Here is a 15912-nt window from a genome sequence, read left to right as displayed (position 1 = left end):
AAATTAATCCTAAGATTTTAACAATTCCAGTGTATCTGTTCTTGCCATTATGGAAACTGAGTGAAATTTTAAATCTTGATTCACTTCTTTCAGTGACCAAATAATAGTGGCCAAATCTCAGGTCTATTTAGAGCAGCAGATAATTTCATGTGCCTGATAAATGTCATTTTTGAATAGAATTTTTTAAACAATTACTTTTCAAAAGTGTTCACACATTGGCAACATTATTTCTGAGACTTGAGAACAAAGACAATTCATTTATTATGAAGATAATGACTAGATTATAAATCACTTAAGCTATGATTTTAAATGCTCTCCGTTTTCCCCCAACGATTTTGTTCTTTCTTTTTAATTATGTGGTTTTGCCACAGGTCAACCAATTACTGAACAGTTCAGCTTGAGAATCAGTGAAATGGTTTCTGAGTGTCATTTAATGAAAAGAGCCTCTGATCTAAAAAAAAAAAAATTCAAGTGCAATCACACAGAGGGATCAAATCAATTTATTAGATTATTTCAAAGTAAAGGTTTGGGATTGAGTGAAAACTCCAGAGTAGTCATAAGGAGCATGTGGTAGTCACAGCGCTGCCACAAAGGAGTCTTGTGATCTTTGGCATATCGTCTCTCAGACTCAGGTTTTCTCACTTCTAAAAGAGGGATAAGGATTTCAACCATTACACCCTCACAGTGATGTCAGAATTAATTACGGACTCAGATATGACAGGACTTCAACCTGCTTTATTCTTGTTATTTGCCTCAGGCCAGCCAATGCACATGAATATTGCAACTGCATATCTGATGTTCACTCATACCTTCAGCAGGAGAAATCTGCTGGAACATTCACGAATTACCCTTTATTTAATGTGATGTTATCTTTCATTGAATTGTAATTGTGCTCAAAGGCTACATAACAGTTATATTCTCTAGAGGAAAAAAAAGTTAATTCTCTGCATGTATTATTTCTTTATTTGGTAACAGACATGTATCCATGTACTGCAGTGATTTCATAGTGAGATTGTCTAACAGAAGAATCTTTCAGAGAGAACTTGACAATTTATTTTGCTCTTAAAATATTTTCTTTAAGTGTGTAAGATGTGTAAATATAATTATAAAACAAACTTTAGTGTGTGACATGGGAAGGAGCACAGCTTGTGGCAAAGAGAGCTTACTCACTCTCCTTTCCCTTTACGTTTTCTCCATTAAGTACTCGGCTTATTCTAAAGGCCTATTCTACTGTTGTCACAAGATTGCCAATATTTGTGCTATTCTAAGTGTCTAGCTCAAAATAATACCAATTTCAGTAAAATGTAACCAGTTGACTTACCCCTTTCATCATAATTTTTGTCCGTGTATTTTTTTTAAACATGGAAAAAAGTACAATTACATAATTTGCACAGTTTCCCTCTTCTGTGTTTCCTCTCTTTTTCTCTATGGACTTGGGCTGTGTAATGATTCCTTTTATCAATAATCCATTCCATTATCACTTAGCAATATGAAAAGTAGGTGGTCTCTTGTAACCAAAATATGTAAATGTACAAACCATAGTTTGGAAATCTAAAAAAATAATGTTTTCCTACATGCACAGTTCAATTAATCCATTTAAATATTGCATAATATTTACTGTAATTTTTTATAAGTGTAAATATTGCAATTATGACATACCTTCGAGGAAAGATCTCTCAAAAACAAGTTTCATTTCCCTAGTCTTATACTTTTTTGTGGGAGGTCATTGAACTCAGTTTAATCATTCATGCTAAAGTTTAAATGGAGGAAAACCTTAGGATATAAATATCATGGGGTTAGAGTATCTCATTTAAGATTGTACACTGAGATAAATATGATATTTTTCTGTTATATCATGATTTTCGCTACATAATCATTCATTAATTTGCAAGTAATTTCCTGTTCCATCACTTGTCACTTATAACAGAAGTCATTCTTTCTGCTTTCAGTCTTAACAGACTTTCTTCCAATTATCAGGACTGCTTTTGTGTAGGTGCAAGATACTCGGTTATAAATATAATCTAAAGTGAAAGGATTACATAGCATATCCTTTTATTTAAAACTTCTGGCCTACTCAGCACAATTAGAATTGGCAATTCTTATTAACTCTACCTCTCATGCTACAAATATCTCTGTCCAAATAAGAGGAGATTTTAACTTCTCAGTTTGAGTCACCAAAATAGTATTCCTAAGAATATGTCACGGTGACTATTGATCTGGGGGTTCTAGGTGTTGCATGTGTCTTTGTACAGGCAGTCTCACAACCTCTATTTATATTTCTATTACACTACAGGATAACTATCTCATCCCTTGAGATAGTTCTCTCATAGATCTCAAAGCAAATTTTTGTATGCCGAACCATTACAAATGTATTTTCCAATTTTGGGAAAAACTGTCTGGCTCTTTTTGCCAGATGTGATTTACAGACAAATGGACAAAAACTTCATTTGTAACAGATCTCCTATTTATTTTATTTTTTTTTTTTTAACATCTTTATTGGAGTATAATTGCTTTACAATGGTATGTTAGTTTCAGCTTCACAACAAAATGAATCAGTTATATATATACATATATTCCCATATCTCCTCCCGCTTGCGTCTCCCTCCCTCCCACCCTCCCTATCCCACCCCTCCAGGCGGTCACAAAGCACTGAGCTGATCTCCCTGTGCTATGCGGCTGCTTCCCACTAGCTATCTACCTTACGTTTGGTAGTGTATGTATGTCCATGCCTCTTTATCGCTTTGTCACCGTTTACACTTCCCCCTCCCCATAGCCTCAAGTCCATTCTCTAGTAAGTCTGTGTCTTTATTCCTGTTTCACCCCTAGGTTTTTCATGACATTTTTTTTTTAAATTCCATATATATGTGTTAGCATATGGTATTTGTCTCTCTCTTTCTGACTTACTTCACTCTGTATGACAGACTCTAGGTCTATCCACCTCATTACAAATAGCTCAATTTCGTCTCTTTTTATGGCTGAGTAATATTCCATTGTATATATGTGCCACATCTTCTTTATCCATTCATCCGATGATGGACACTTAGGTTGTTTCCATCTCTGGGCTATAGTAAGTAGAGCTGCAATGAACATTTTGGTACATGACTCTTTTTGAATTATGGTTTTCTCAGGGTATATGCCCAGTAGTGGGATTGCTGGGTCATATGGTAGTTCTATTTGTAGCTTTTTAAGGAACCTCCATACTGTTCTCCACAGTGGCTGTATCAATTTACATTCCCACCAACAGTGTAAGAGGGTTCCCTTTTCTCCACACCCTCTCCAGCATTTATTGTTTGTAGATTTTTTGATGATAGCCATTCTGACTGGTGTGAGATGATATCTCATTGTAGTTTTGATTTGCATTTCTCTCATGATTAGTGATGTTGAGCATTCTTTCATGTGTTTGTTGGCAGTCTGTATATCTTCTTTGGAGAAATGTCTATTTAGGTCTTCTGCCCATTTTTGGATTGGGTTGTTTGTTTTTTTGTTATTAAGCTGCATGAGCTGCTTATAAATTTTGGAGATCAATCCTTTGTCAGTTGCTTCATTTGCAAATATTTTCTCCCATTCTGAGGGTTGTCTTTTGGTCTTCTTTATGGTTTCCTTTGCTGCGCAAAAGCTTTGAAGTTTCATTAGGTCCCATTTGTTTATTTTTGTTTTTATTTCCATTACTCTAGGAGGTGGGTCAGAAAGAATCTTGCTGTGATTTATGTCATAGAGTGTTCTGCCTATGTTTTCCTCTAAGAGTTTGATAGTGTCTGGCCTTACATTTAGGTCTTTAATCCATTTTGAGCTTATTTTTGTGTATGGTGTTAGGGAGTGATCTAACTTCATACTTTTACATGTAGCTGTCCACTTTTCCCAGCACCACTTATTGAATAGGCTGTCCTTTCTCCACGGTACATTTCTGCCTCCTTTGTCAAAGATAAGGTGACCATATGTGCGTGGGTTTATCTCTGGGCTTTCTATCCTGTTCCATTGATCTATCTTTCTGTTTTTGTGCCAGTACCATACCGTTTTGATAACTGTGGCTTTGTAGTATAGTCTGAAGTCTGGGAGCCTGATTCCTCCAGTTCCTTCTTTCGGTCTCAAGATTGCTTTGGCTATTCGGGGTCTTTTGTGTTTCCATACAAATTGCAAAATTTTTTGTTCTAGTTCTGTGAAAAATGCCAGTGGTAGTTTGATAGGGATTGCATTGAATCTATAGATTGCTTTCGGTAGTAGAGTCATTTTCACAATGTTGATTCTTCCAATCCAAGAACATGGTATATCTCTCCATCTATTTGTATCATCTTTAATTTCTTTCATCAGTGTCTTATAATTTTCTGCATACAGATCTTTTGTCTCCTTAGGTAGGTTTATTCCTAGATATTTTATTCTTTTTGTTGCAATGGTAAATGGGAGTGTTTTCTTGATTTCACTTTCAGATTTTTCATCATTAGTATATAGGAATGCCAGAGATTTCTGTGCATTAATTTTGTATCCTGCCACTTTACCAAATTCATTGATTAGCTCTAGTAGTTTTCTGGTAGCATCTTTAGGATTCTCTATGTATAGGATCATGTCATCTGCAAACAGTGACAGCTTTACTTCTTCTTTTCCGATTTGGATTCCTTTTATTTCCTTTTCTTCTCTGATTGCTGTGGCTAAAACTTCCAAAACTATGTTGAATAAGAGTGGTGAGAGTGGGCAACCTTGTCTTGTTCCTGATCTTAGTGGAAATGCTTTCAGTTTTTCACCATTGAGGATGATGTTTGCTGTGGGCTTGTCATATATGGCCTTTATTATGTTGAGGAAAGTTCCCTCTATGCCTACTTTCTGCAGGGTTTTTATCATAAATGGGTGTTGAATTTTGTCAAAAGCTTTCTCTGCATCTATTGAGATGATCATATGGTTTTTCTCCTTCAGTTTGTTAATATGGTTTATCACATTGATAGATTTGCGTATATTGAAGAATCCTTGCATTCCTGGAATAAACCCCACTTGATCATGGTGTATGATCCTTTTAATGTGCTGTTGGATTCTATTTGCTAGTATTTTGTTGAGGTTTTTTGCATCTATGTTCATCAGTGATATTGGCCTGTAGTTTTCTTTCTTTGTGACATCCTTGTCTGGTTTTGGTATCAAGGTGATGGTGGCCTCGTAGAAGGAGTTTGGGAGTGTTCCTCCCTCTGCTATATTTTGGAAGAGTTTGAGAAGGATAGGTGTTAGCTCTTCTCTAAATGTTTGATAGAATTCGCCTGTGAAGCCATCTGGTCCTGGGCTTTTCTTTGTTGGAAGATTTTTAATCACAGTTTCAATTTCAGTGCTTGTGATTGGTCTGTTCATATTTTCTATTTCTTCCTGATTCAGTCTTGGCAGGTTGTGCATTTCTAAGAATTTGTCCATTTCTTCCAGATTGTCCATTTTATTGGCATAGAGTTGCTTGTAGTAATCTCTCATGATCTCTTTTATTTCTGCAGTGTCAGTTGTTACCTCTCCTTTTTCATTTCTAATTCTATTGATTTGAGTCTTCTGCCTTTTTTTCTTAATGAGTCTGGCTAGTGGTTTATCTATTTTGTTTATCTTCTCAAAGAACCAGCTTTTAGTTTTATTGATCTTTGCTATTGTTTCCTTCATTTCTTTTTCATTTATTTCTGATCTGATTTTTATGATTTCTTTCCTTCTGCTAGCTTTGGGGTTTTTTTGTTCTTCTTTCTCTAATTGCTTGAGGTGCAAGGTTAGGTTGTTTATTCGAGATGTTTCCTGCTTCTTAAGGTGGGCTTGTATTGCTATAAACTTCCCCCTTAGAACTGCTTTTGCTGCATCCCACAGGTTTTGGGTCGTTGTGTCTCCATTGTCATTTGTTTCTAGGTATTTTTTGATTTCCTCTTTGATTTCTTCAGTGATCACTTCATTATTAAGTAGTGTATTGTTTAGCCTCCATGTGTTTGTATTTTTTACAGATCTTTTCCTGTAATTGATATCTAGTCTCATGGTGTTGTGGTCAGAAAAGATACTTGATACAATTTCAATTTTCTTAAATTTACCAAGGCTTGATTTGTGACCCAAGATATGATCTATCCTGGAGAATGTTCCATGAGCATTGAGAAAAATGTGTATTCTGTTGTTTTTGGATGGAATGTCCTATAAATATCAATTAACTCCATCTTGTTTAATGTATCATTTAAAGCTTGTGTTTCCTTATTTATTTTCATTTTGGATGATCTGTCCATTGGTGAAAGTGGGGTGTTAAAGTCCCCTACTATGAATGTGTTACTGCCGATTTCCCCTTTTATGGTTGTCAGTATTTGCCTTATGTATTGAGGTGCACCTATGTTGGGTGCATAAATATTTACAATTGTTATATCTTCCTCTTGGATCGATCCCTTGATCATTATGTAGTGTCCTTCTTTGTCTCTTCTAATAGTCTTTGTTTTAAAGTCTATTTTGTCTGATATGAGAATTGCTACTCCAGCTTTCTTTTGGTTTCCATTTGCATGAAATACCTTTTTCCATCCCCTTACTTTCAGTCTGTATGTGTCTCTAGGTCTGAAGTGGGTCTCTTGTAGACAGCAAATATATGGGTCTTGTTTTTGTATCCATTCAGCCAATCTGTGTCTTTTGGTGGGAGCATTTAGTCCATTTACATTTAAGGTAATTATCGATATGTGTGTTCCTATTCCCATTTTCTTAATTGTTTTGGGTTCGTTATTGTAGGTCCTTTCCTTCTTTTGTGTTTCTTGCCTAGAGAAGTTCCTTTAGCAGTTGTTGTAGAGCTGGTTTGGTGGTGCTGAACTCTCTCAGCTTTTGCTTGTCTGTAAAGGTTTTAATTTCTCCATCAAATCTGAATGAGATCCTTGCTGGGTAGAGTAATCTTGGTTGCAGGTTTTTCTCCTTCAACACTTTCAATATGTCCTGCCACTCCCTTCTGGCTTGCAGAGTTTCTGCTGAAAGATCAGCTGTTAACCTTATGGGGATTCCCTTGTGTGTTATTTGTTGTTTTTCCCTTGCTGCTTTTAATATGTTTTCTTTGTATTTAATTTTTGACAATTTGATTAATATGTGTCTTGGCGTATTTCTCCTTGGATTTATCCTGTATGGGACTCTCTGTGCTTCCTGGACTTGATTAACGATTTCTTTTCCCATATTACGGAAGTTTTCAACTATAATCTCTTCAAATATTTTCTCAGTCCCTTTCTTTTTCTCTTCTTCTTCTGGAACCCCTATAATTCGAATGTTGGTGCGTTTAATGTTGTCCCAGAGGTCTCTGAGACTGTCCTCAGTTCTTTTCATTCTTTTTTCTTTATTCTGCTCTGCAGTAGTTATTTCCACTATTTTATCTTCCAGGTCACTTATCCGTTCTTCTGCCTCAGTTATTCTGCTATTGATCCCATCTAGAGTACTTTTAATTTCATTTATTGTGTTGTTCATCCTTGCTTGCTTCATCTTTAGTTCTTCTAGGTCCTTGTTAACTGATTCTTGCAATTTGTCCATTCTATTGTCCATTCTATCTCCAAGATTTCGGATCAACCTTACTATCATTATTCTGAATTCTTTTTCAGGTAGACTGCCTATTTCCTCTTCATTTGTTAGGTCTGATGGGTTTTTATCTTGCTCCTTCATCTGCGGTGTGTTTTTCTGTCTTTTCATTTTGCTTATCTTACTGTGTTTGGGGTCTCCTTTTTTGCAGGCTGAAGGTTCGTAGTTCCTGTTGTTTTTTGTGTCTGTCCCCAGTGGCTAAGGTTGGTTCAGTGGGATGTGTAGGCTTCCTGGTGGAGGGTACTAGTGCCTGTGTTCTGGTGTATGAGGCTGGATCTTGTCTTTCTGGTGGGCAGGTCCACGTCTGGTGGTGTGTTTTGGGGTGTCTGTAGACTTACTATGATTTTGGGCAGCCTCTCTGCTAATGGGTGGGGTTGTGTTCCCGTCTTGCTAGCTGTTTGGCATAGGATGTCCAGCACTGTAGCTTGCTGGTCGTTGAGTGAAGCTGGGTGCTGGCGTTGAGATGGAGATCTCTCGGAGATTTTTGCTGTTTGATATTATGTGCAGCTGGGAGGCCTCTTGTGGACCAGTGTCCTGAAGTTGGCTCTCCCACCTCAGAGGCACAGCACTGAGTCCTGGCTGCAGCACCAAGAGCCTTTCATCCACAGGGCTCCTTAATTTGGGATGATTCGTTGTCTATTCAGGTATTCCACAGATGCAGGGTATATCAAGTTGATTGTGGAGCTTTAATCCGTTGCTTCTGAGGCTGCTGGGAGAGATTTCCCTTTCTCTTCTTTGTTCTGACAGTTCCCAGGGGCTCAGCTTTGGATTTGGCCCTGCCTGTGCGTGTAGGTCGCCGGAGGGCGTCTATTCTTTGCTCAGACAGGACGAGGTTAAAGGAGCCGCTGATTCGGAGGCTCTGGCTCACCCAGGCCGGGGGGTAGGGAGGGTCACGGAGTGCGGGGCGGGCCTGCAGCGGCAGAGGCCGGCGTGACGTTGCAGCCTGAGGCGCGCCGTGCGCTCTCCCGGGGAGCCGTCCCTGGATCCCGGGACCCTGGCAGTGGCGGGCTGCACAGGCTCCCCGGAAGGGCGCGTGGCTAGTGACCTGTGTTTGCACACAGGCCTCCTGGCGGCATCAGCAGCGGCCTTAGCGTCCCATGTCCGTCTCTGGGCTCCGCACTCTTAGCAGCGGCTCGCGCCCGTCCCTGGAGCTCTCTCAAGCAGCGTTCTTAATCCCCTCTCCTCGTGCACCAGGAAACAAAGAGGGACGTAAAAGTCTCTTGCCTCTTCGGCAGGTCCAGACCCCTCCCCGGACTCTCTCCCGGCCAGCCGCGGCGCACCAACGCCCTGCAGGCTGTGTTCACGCCGCCAACCTCAGTCCTCTCCCGGCGCTCCGACAAAAGCCGGAGCCTCAGCTCCCAGTCCCGCCCGCCCACGCGGGCGAGCAGACAAGCCTCTCGGCTGGTGAGTGCCAGTCGGCCCGATCCTCTGCGCTGGAGTCTGTCCGCTTTGCCCTCCGCACCCCTGTTGCTGTGCTCTCCTCCGCGGCTCCCAAGCTCCCCCACTCCGCCTCCCGAATCTCCACCCGCGAAGGGGCTTCCTAGTGTGTGGACACTTTTCCTCCTTCACAGCTCTCTCCCACTGGTGCAGGACCCGTCCCTATCCTTTTGTCTCTGTTTAGTTTTTTCTTTTGCCCTAACCAGGTACGTGGGGGGTTCCTTGCCTTTTGGGAGGTCTGAGGTCTTCTGCCAGCGTTCAGTAGGTGTTCTGTAGGAGTTGTTCCACGCGTAGATGTATTTCTGGTGTATCTGTGGAGAGGAAGGTGATCTCCGCGTCTTACTCTTCTGCCATCTTCCCGGAAGTCAGAGATCCTATTTAAGTTGAATGGTTCTAAATTAGTGTGGCTTTAAGATGCAGGAGAACCCTGCTATTACCATCGGTAGTAAGCACAGGTGGTCTTATTTGCTGTTCCCTTGCTGAGATTTTAGGTCTTATAACCTCTTTAGACTCTCAGCCTACCTGAACTGAATTTCTCAGTTGAATCACCTCCATAAGTTTAACAAAAGCACTAGGTTATTGCCTGCAAATATGAAAGATGAAAAGAATATTTCAGAGACTCTCATTTAATAATTTTCTCAAGAGTTTGGTCAAAACTGAGTTTAGGCTTTAGAGACATGGTCCTATGCAATGGCAAGCGTAAGGATTTTGAAATAATAGAAATCTGGTTTTTAAGTCCAGCCCTATGCCTATCATCTTGCCATCTTTCACATCATATAATTTTCTAAGCCTTGATAGTTTTATGTGTACAGTGGGATTTATAAAACCAACTTTTTATGTTGGTTGTAAAGATAAAAAATTACATACATTCATGCAAACAAACACACTTAGTGTATAATGGCTTTATTAAAACTTAACATATGTCGGTCCTCTAGAGTAGCAAAACTGTCTACTCATTGATTTCTTCCCTTTAGCCTCTGAAAACCATCAAAGTCATCTGCTTGTAGCAGAGGCCCTTATTTGAGTTTGAGGCACACTGGGTACGTCTAGATATTTAGTACAGCAAGGCCATCAAGATTCTTCTAGGAGATATGTCATGAAGAAATACTATTGTTATAGGCTGAATTTTGTCCGCTCAAAATTTATATGTTGAAGCCCTAACTCCAGTACCTCAGAATGTGATTATATTTGGAAACTGGGCCTTTAAAGAGGTAATTAAGATAAAATGAGGTCAGATGGGTGGGATAGATGGGCCCTAATCCAATATGACTGGTGTCATAAGAAGAGGAGATTACGACGCAGACTCACAGACAGATGGACGTCCACATGAGGATATAACACAAAGATGGCCATCTGCAAGCCAAGGAGAGAGGACTCAGAAGAAATAAAACCTGCTGATATTGGAATTCTAGGCCCCAGAAGTGGAGAAAACACATTTCTGTTGATTAAGCCATCCAGTCTGTGGTATTTTGTTATGGGAGTCCCTACACACTAAAGCCAAGAGATTTGGTTTAAGGTTGAAAATTCAACATCTGAAGAGAGGGAGGATCTCAGTACAGCCTGGTGCTTATAACTCAGATTGGTACTGCCAGGTTCTCATAGCATTATGACCAATGTTCATTGATTGCACTGAAAAATGAGTGAATAAAAATTGATTTTTTTTTTTTTTACCATATTTTGTGCAAACGTTTGACAGCTTTAACACCGGTAGCAGACCCAGAAGCAGAACTCAGGACACCAGATGGATCACACGCAATACATTGAAGAAATACAAGCACATGACTAGAGTAGGGAGAAAATTAGAAGCATCAAAAAGAAGACAAAGTGGATGTCAAGTATTTTATTTGTAGATTTTCTGTTAGTTCTAATATCCTAGAGAGCACAGTTACATATAAGTACGGTTCATATTGAAGATGGATTACTATCTAACATAAAACTTGAGTTAGTCAAAGAGCATGTCTGTAGAGTTGGTAGTAAGGAACACTGAAGTTATTAAAATGTATCTGTAGCCAATTTGGCAATGATTTGATTTTGACTTAGCTATCAATCTGGAAGATATTTAGAAATAAATGATCCTAATAAATTTACACAGATGAGCAGCCTGATAAAATGAAGTTGTCAAATTCTGGCATTATTCCCCATTCATGAAAAGCTAGAAATGGCCTTTTTAATGAGCAGTATGTTTGTTTGGAAAAACACAAAGTCTCTGAAGCCAAGTAAACAGCATGAGGCTATTGGGTACAATAAAATATAAACAAAGAAGTGGGGCTAATCAAGAACAGATTGGTGAATTAAAGAAGTTATCTCATGTTAAATGCTCAAGCTATTTTTCCTCTCCTATTGCCATTTTGGTAACATTTGACTTCCATTCACCAATGCCTGGTGCCTAAATATTGTTCAGTTTTCGTTCATGTACTTTTTCATTCATTTATTCATTCAACAAGCGGTTATTGAACCCTTCCTACGTGTCAGTCACTCTCACAGTTCTAAGATTTAGGGACTTTGAGATAGCATAGAATCTCTGTTATAATAGAGCTAAACTGGACTTCTTGCTAAGACTAGAACAGTCTTATTTCTATTTCAGGGCATTTATACTTTTTACTGTCTGGACCACTCTGTCCCCATATTCGCATTTCTTCCAAGCCTATCCCTATATTATTTTAGAATACTCCAACAAGTAAGAATGCTGGAGGCCTGAGGACCATACAGCCAGGTCTCACAAAAGAAAAGGATGAGTTTCATAGCCAGAATTATAATTTAAGGATTTAGAAAACTCTGTGAAATAGAACAGATCTCAGTGAAAGCAGCTGCTACCTACTGTCCATTTCTGGTACTATTATGAATCATTCACTTTCCCAGATTTTCTCTCACTACTACAGGTGTTACTGAAGGCAATACGGTCACAGTGCTCAAGAGTATGGGTTCTGGGGCCAAAGTGTTGGGTTCAAACAGCTATATAATCTTAGATGTGTTTGTTTGCCTGTTTTTAATGTCCCTGAACTTCCGTTTTCCACATCTATAGGATTTGGACGGATTCTGTAATACTTGTAGGAGTGCAGTGATAATTGAATGAGATGGTATATGAAATGATCTTCCTACAGTGTCTGGCTACATATTATAAATTAGCAATTCACTTTTCGCTCTTTTGCTCCACTTGAATTTTCTGTTTATTTTCAACCACTTCTGCTTCACAGATTTTACTTACTACTTTCTCTGTTCATTTTTAGCCTTCTGCCTACCCTCGTCCTGCCTTACTCCTTATATGCCTTTATTCATCCCTCAAAAAGACAATCTTGATTTAATCATTACCACCCACGCTTGGCCAAGCTTTTATGGGAAGTGGGGCCAGTCCCTAGTTTCCTGTCTACTCCTGGCCTCATGGCAGCTGTGACTTAGGAGCCAAAGACACGTAGCCTCCCATCCTAAAATCTACTTCAGGCACTGAGACCCTAATAGGCTCCTCCCCAAGATGTCACCACTCATGAATGACACACATTGCCAGAAGTCTAAATAAAGTTTACATGTGCTGACTCCTATTACTCAGGAAGATTGTGTGGGTGTTGGAGATACTCCTAAAAGAAAGAGGTGTCAGAAAACTAAGGGAAGAAAAGAATAATAGAAAATGAGATGGAAATAAAGCAAAATGGGAAGTTTTCTTCCCCCTACCCCCAGAAAAAGTAAGTTATGTTTCCATAACTTACAGCTAAAAACAGCTGTATTATCTATAGCCTATTGAATGGAGATCAGTCATTAATATTTTACTCATGTACACACTTCATTTTGATGCAATTTTCCTGTATAACCAGCCAGAATCATTTGCAGGATATTTAACAAAAATGATGGAAATACTCAGCTGCATCTGTTCATCATTTGGCTAACCATATTTTTGCATAAATTTAACATGGGCTTACGCCACTGCCATTATTTTCCTCATCCTTTTCCTTCACTGTTCAAATCTGCATGCCAAAATTTATTATTATTCCACGCTGCCATCCCGGCTATCAAGTCAAAAGCAGCAAAGAGAAATGGAGAAGCTGTTTTCTAAAACTGTGGGCATGTACAGTACTTCCCTGAGACAACAACCAGTGGTTATTGCAATGACAAACAGCTTTAATAATGAAAATAGACTCTTGGTTTTACCTACACAGATGCAGTTTAATTTTCTTCTTCCTTGTTAGAATCCTCACTAGCTCTCCTCCTCCACCCAGCCCCCAGTTATGAAAATGAGTTGGCAAACACAACAGTTCTATTCATCCTCAGTTTAATATACAACTTCTCATATACACAAGGGGGTGAAACGGTTTCTAAAAACATTGGTTTGTAAAGATGACAGTAGAATCTAATTCCCTCAGGTGCTCGCTTAATACTTAACTCTCCACTGGAGAGTGTAATAAGGTCATCAGGATTATTGAAGTTGACAGAGCACCAAGCTCAGATTAATTACATCACAGACTTCAGAAGGAATCAGAAAAAGCAACAATACTGCCCCTGGCAAGTGCATATATTTTTTATAGCTCTCTAAGCACTCTGAGTATAATATAATACAAATGAGTGAAGGGTGGCTGGTATATTGATTGTAGATTTTGTGATACAGATTCTGAAAGATTAATTATTCTGAGAGCAAGGAATCACCATCACAGATTCAGAGAAGATACTCAGAATGGAATATCTTACATAAGGGACGAGTAATTGAAGGGTGAGTAAAGGGTACTAATATATATAAATCTTCTTCTGAATTTCAGAAGAAGATTTATATTCATTGCAACATATAATTCTTACGAACAGGCAAAATAGATATTGTTCTTTAAATAATGGAAAGTGAGGCTGAAATAAGTTTAAAAAATCTTTCTCCAAATCTCATATCTAGTAAGTGATCAAGCAGCATTTGAAGTTCTAACACAAATTCCAATATCTTTCCTCTTAAAAATAGGGTATACCAAAGCATTGTCCTTGAAAAGGTACCATGTTAAAGGAAGAAAATTTTACATAGGAAAAACTCATATGATTAATAAATAAATACATGTTGAATGTCTTTTCCAAACAATGCTGAAAACTTAATATATATTTTATTTGATTACAATATAAGAAATTTTAAGAATTCAGTGAGTCACTTATAATTAGCTTGGGGTTTGAGACATAAATCTAAAATGTTGTTAAAAAAAAAAATGATACAGGGAGGCCTACACCATTACACTTACCAAAAACTAGAAACATATCAGTACTGCAGGTTTGAAAATCTAAAATACACCAGGATATAAAATAAAACAAAATGAAAAAGGCTTCTGGGAAACTAAGATATTACAAAGTAATTGCTCCTTAGTTCACACAACATACTTGTAACTGGGTATCAAATGGGACTATTCCTATTGTCTAGGGGGATTGACTGAGGCTGCAAAGTTCAGGACAAAGAGTAAAAAGTCCAGGTCTGCATTTTAAAGAGAGGTGATCACACATTCCAGAGTAGTCATTAAGTGGTGGCCAAGCTGGTCCTTGTCAGTAGCCATCTAGTCTCCAGGTGGTTTTTAAAAAGGCTGGAGACTCATTAGAGATAGAAACTATTATGGCATTTTCATTCCTCCCTCTCCCAGGGAGGCAGGAAGGAGAGTCCTTCCACTACACATCAAAAAAGTAAAGGATCCTCCACCCCAAAAACAAACAAATAAACAAAAAACTACTCATAGAGCTTAGAGTTGTCGCCACAGAAGAGACACAGCCAAGCTTCAGAAACTTGCATGTGTTCTTGGGAAAATAATGGTCATCTGTTCCTACAAGTTTAGAAGGGAAGAAAGAACAGGGACCTGACCTTCTCTGGAAGAACCTGCAAATCACAAGCTGGCTGAACAAACCTGTAGTGGAAGGTAAGGAGTGAGGGTGGAAGGACAGGAGTGTTAGCAGACCTGAACTTCCCCTGTTTTGTGGGACAAGGATTTGTGAGTTTTCCAATGGCCCAAACGGAAACCATGGAAGTTGCCCAAGAGGTTTGCCTCCCAGGACAAGGGAACCCTTATCTGTAAAGCCAGGGCAGGAGCTCATGAGGGTGATGTGTGATCTCATAGAAAATAAATCCCCCAGAATCCCCTGTTGGTATTCTCCAAAGAAACCACTAATATCCTCCAGGAAGTAAATCAAATATAGACACCTGCCAAAATCAAGTGAGAACTACAGATAGGAAATTGTTGGGGTGGAGATGAGAGAAGAGGCATTTGGAATAAAGAGAGTGAAATAACAGACCAGGTTCCATCTCCCCACCCTCACCCCTTCCTCTCTGCTGGGCCTACAGCACATTGGTTACGCTTCAACTGGTGACAGTAAAAACTTTAAACTGAATGCAAGGTTCAAGTTTTGATTTAGATCGGATCGCACCTTTTAGTATCTGAAAGTGACTCCTAAATTATAGTATATCCTGAAAAGGCATCCCAGGGCAGAAAGGAGACTTCAAAATAGTGTGGTTAAGGCAATGGGGAGACAAAATAAAGCTGTTCTCATTGTATAGACAAAATAAAGCTCTTCCCTCCCATTACATAAGCTGGTTACATATGCACAAGAGAGCCCCTTGGGCCTACGCTTAGAGAATATGTACCCAGCTCTTGCAAATAAATTTATCATTTTTGCAATATCTGTCATTTTTTTAGAATACAGCTACATTAGACAGCAGGGGAAGCGTTGTTACTAGCTGGTGTGCTGGCAGCAGTGAGCAATGACAGACACCTGCCGGCCTCAGAGCAAGGAGGAAACAGCAACACGGTAAAAGGCAGCTGTAAGGACTGTAAAATCAGATCAGCAGTCACCATTTTGCATCAGGGCAAACTTTCACCCATGCAGCCTGCCTCCCCCCGCCACAGGCACAGTCAGGTGGTTTCTGGGAGGGTCTGATTCAAAAATTCCACGGTAAAAGTCAGGAAGCTTAGTTACTCTCAAGGTGATTTTGCCCAGATTTGCCAATTTTGTAAGAAAAAA

At 39.2% G+C, this 15912-nt stretch overlaps 2 long non-coding RNA genes across 4 annotated transcripts in view; one reads left to right on the top strand and one right to left on the bottom strand.

Moving 5' to 3' along the window:
- LOC307194016 overlaps nucleotides 1-15912 on the top strand; it is a 572538-nt gene that overhangs the window by 545432 nt on the left and 11194 nt on the right. The window lies entirely within an intron of this gene.
- The window catches only part of LOC307194017, a 278895-nt gene continuing 271291 nt past the window's right edge, over nucleotides 8309-15912 (bottom strand). Inside the window, exon 4 of the long non-coding RNA XR_013830484.1 lies at nucleotides 8309-9329. This is a non-coding gene — a long non-coding RNA (uncharacterized lncRNA). The remainder of the gene's footprint in view (nucleotides 9330-15912) is intronic.

Source organism: Stenella coeruleoalba (genome assembly GCF_951394435.1).
Source record: "Stenella coeruleoalba genome assembly, chromosome: 11".
NCBI classification, from domain to species: domain Eukaryota; kingdom Metazoa; phylum Chordata; class Mammalia; order Artiodactyla; family Delphinidae; genus Stenella; species Stenella coeruleoalba.
Note: the sequence above shows the minus strand (reverse complement) of the source record. Positions and strands in the feature narration are given on the sequence as shown.